This window comes from Sinocyclocheilus rhinocerous, unplaced genomic scaffold (assembly GCF_001515625.1).
Source record: "Sinocyclocheilus rhinocerous isolate Xijiao unplaced genomic scaffold, SAMN03320098_v1.1 scaffold334, whole genome shotgun sequence".
Taxonomy (NCBI): domain Eukaryota; kingdom Metazoa; phylum Chordata; class Actinopteri; order Cypriniformes; family Cyprinidae; genus Sinocyclocheilus; species Sinocyclocheilus rhinocerous.
Genome location: NW_015658500.1, coordinates 701,137 through 704,700, shown reverse-complemented (window position 1 = coordinate 704,700; position 3,564 = coordinate 701,137). Strand labels below are relative to the sequence as shown.

General features: G+C 41.1%; 1 protein-coding gene across 5 annotated transcripts in view; it reads left to right on the top strand.

The window, feature by feature from the left end:
• The window catches only part of LOC107722221 (RNA binding protein fox-1 homolog 3-like), a 446,938-nt gene that overhangs the window by 433,197 nt on the left and 10,177 nt on the right, over positions 1-3,564 (top strand). The gene's annotated exons all lie outside the window — the stretch shown is intronic.

Sequence of the window (3,564 nt, the reverse complement as noted above, 5' to 3'; positions counted from 1 at the left end):
TATTCATATATATGATTACTCATTTAAAACCAAATTATTTATAATTTTTATAAATTATTATATAAAATTATTATTTGTATTATTTTTTTAAATAATTGTAAAAAAAAAAAATAATTTTTAAACTGTGAAATGTTTTAGTTCTTTAAAGGTAATTTCACTTGTTTTGATATTTTGTTATCTAATGCAGTTTAAATTTCTCACATTCTTTTTAGGGCTGCTCATTTAAGCTCTCATCAAGTCTAATATGAATGATGTAATGTCCATTTTATTTCCCTCTAAAAAGAGGCTTAATATAAAGAGTGATCTCTTCCTTTACAGCTCTCCTTATGCTGTTCGGGAGCTCCGGGGGGAAAGCTTAGCTGATAGGGATCAGAGTAGAGAGGTGGCTCATTCAGCGCAGGGGTCTTGGTGGGGTCCTGAGCTCTTCTGCTGACGCTCATTCCCTCAGACTGCAATGGAGAGAGAGACAGAGAGGGGGAATCAAAGAATCAAATATATCAGCAGCAGTGTAGACCCCCCAGCTCTACTTCAGTCACAGTCAATGGGGAGTGAGAGGAGGCTATTTTACAGCCCACATCTATCACTGACAGCACACCGGACAGCACTCACTACTCTCTTGCTCTGTCTCTCATTCTCCCTCTCCCTTTCGCAACCTATATCGCTCGCACTCTTCCGAATACCCCGATATTGCCGCCCCCTAACTCCTTCAACTTAATGTCGTCTTAAATATTTTCCCGTCATATCACATCTCCTCCTCTCCCTCCTCCCCCTTTTCTTTGGTTCTTTTCTCCGAATCTCTGCTGTTTCTTTTCAAATTCCTGCCAGTCCCTTGAATTAATCGGCGAAAGATCGAGAAACAGATGACAAACAAAAAAGTGGCCAACCCATATACAAACGGTAAGAGCTTTTGTTTTTCACTGTAAAAACATTCAGTGGCCCCAAATGTATACGTAAAATGTATTCATTTAATTACATTATATACATTAGAAACTATTTGGGAGCTGTCTATGGTCCTGAATTTTATGCAGGTAAACTGCATTTGAGTGTTGTGGTCACAGGGCCCCGCTCGGATACTTACTTTGATTCACTGTTCGTCAGATGTGCTTTGATTTCTGGATCAAATTCAGACACAGGCGCTTCAGAGAGACACTTATGAAATGATTTTAAATCACGGCCCAGTTCTCCCATCCTGCACAGAGCATTTGACAATGTGATAATCAGCCAGGCCATCATTTCCCACTGAGATGAAACAGTGGTACGGACTGTTTTTTGTTAAATGTTTTGTTTGATTAATGTGGGCTTTTTTTAATTAATCCCGCTTGTTTTCGTATTTAACTGTGAATAATAACTATGAACACAACCATAAATTCTCATTCTTTATCTTCATTTTGGTCAAAGATCAAATTTTATAATAATTGAAAACCCAATTCATCATTTCCCACTGAGATGAAACAGTGGTACGGACTGTTTTCTGAACCGCAGATTAGGAACCGTCTTTGTTTGACTGACTTGTTGTCTTTTTTGTGCTGTTGTTTGCCCTCTCGGTCTTTGATTTCTTTATTGCTGTGAGTTCTTTGAGCCCTTTGCATCCTAATGAGGGGGAAATGGTATTACAGTATTTCATTTGGAAGAAGTGCTGAGCACCTAGCAGCTCTTTAACGGCCTGCCCTTTTGCTCATTAGACTAAAATCTGTTCATTTCAGGACAGCTTTACAGCAAAACTCTAAATAACCATCGGTGACAGAAAGCAGTTGTTTATCATTTTTATCTGACTTTTTCCCCCTCCCTTTCCTCCCTCCCTTCCTTGGTTCTGGCATGCATAAACGCACAATCCAACACAGTCGTTACATGAATCCTCACAATCGAATGCGCACAATATGCATATGTAGTGCGCGTAAAAATGCAAAGATGCCTAGCAATCCGGTGCATGTAAAATGTTTATGCATGTTTTGACCCCTAAGTATGCTCTGAAACATGCATGTGATTCCTTTTCTAATCACAACAAATAACACCTCCATGCCTCCCATGTGAACATACAACTTCTCAAAACATCCCATCAAATCAGATTTACCGTGGTCAGGCACTTCAGCAGCTTGGCTCAGGGAACCGGCGTCGCTTGATTTATTGGATGCTAATTTTTCAAGTCGTCTTAACATGCCTCTAAAGTTCGCCAAGCCTAAATGACACCATATGCCTCCACTGTTCCCCAGGGGGCAACCGGTGGAGAGGCGACAAAATGGAAATGGAAATAAGATTTCGCTTACTAAATAAGGAACCTTCCAAAATGGCCGAAACGGACACCCACGTGTTGCCCCTCGTTTCCCTCCCACCGTTCTAAAAAGAGGGAAGCTTTCACGTGAAATAATTATGACTGCATTTAATGTACTTTGTTGGGGGAGGGGCGGTGCTGAAATCGGATGTAAAGGTGATTAATCACTGTTTATCAGTCCGAGTTTCTGTGCGGGAGATCAGCGGAATTGGGCACCATAAATCGTGCGCTGCTGACAGCGCACTCCGTCTCCATTCGTCCGGGTGCTACAGGTTTATTGTCCTCAAATCCCATTCAGGAGAATGACTGATGAGGGCCGCCGACTGCCTGCTTTTAACCTCTTCCAGGGAAGTCGGGCTTCTCTCTTCCCCGTAAGACTACCTCCCTGGTTCTCATTTCTCCACTCCTCTAGCTTTTCACAGCCTTCTCTCAACATATATCGCTAATTCTATTTCTCTCTTCATCTAAGCCTGGGGTGTTTTCCATCTGCCCTTTTCTTACTCACTTACTCTATCTTTAAATCTCAATATCTTCCTTCTCTTGTCTTCCCTCAGTCTCTCTCTCTCCCTCAGGCTCTTAACTAGCACTCGGTAGCCAAAATTAGAGATGCAGATGCGAGGCTGAGGCGCTAACCGTGCATGGGAAACTTAATTGTGTAATCTTGGGGTCGTTTTTCCTATCTTGCTCAATCCGTACGGGCAGCACAAGCATGAAGGGAGCGGAAAACATAATATTGATTGACTGACAGCTCTCTCAGCCAGAGAATTCGGTCCATGGCAGCATGTTGAGACAAACACGGCCAATAAGATTAAAATGCAAAGTATAGAGAGCAAGAAATTTTCATGTTTTAAACAAAGATGAACAAATATTTTCAGGGATGTTTGGTTCCAGGCCATGTGTGTCTGATCCAGAAATATCATTGGCTCAACGCGTACTGTACACAAGTACGTGAACCCAGACATTTTCATTTCAACATAAGTATGCACTGCATTCTCAGTGTTGCCACGAGAGGGAGCGATAGCGGGTATTAGCTAGCTGTCGTCTTCTACGTTTAGGCAGTCTTCTATTGTAATGGCAGAGCTTTGAGAAACAATTTGAGCAATTAAATTAATTACATTTAGGTAAACTGGCAATATTTTATAACTAGCTATTAGAATGACATCATATCCGATGCGTGAAATTAGGTCTATGGTTAACACAAGCTCAATATATTTTCATGTTTTAAAATAAAATACATAAGTAATACCCGTGTGTGTGTGTGTGTGTGTCTGTGTGTGTGTGTGTGTGTGTGTGTG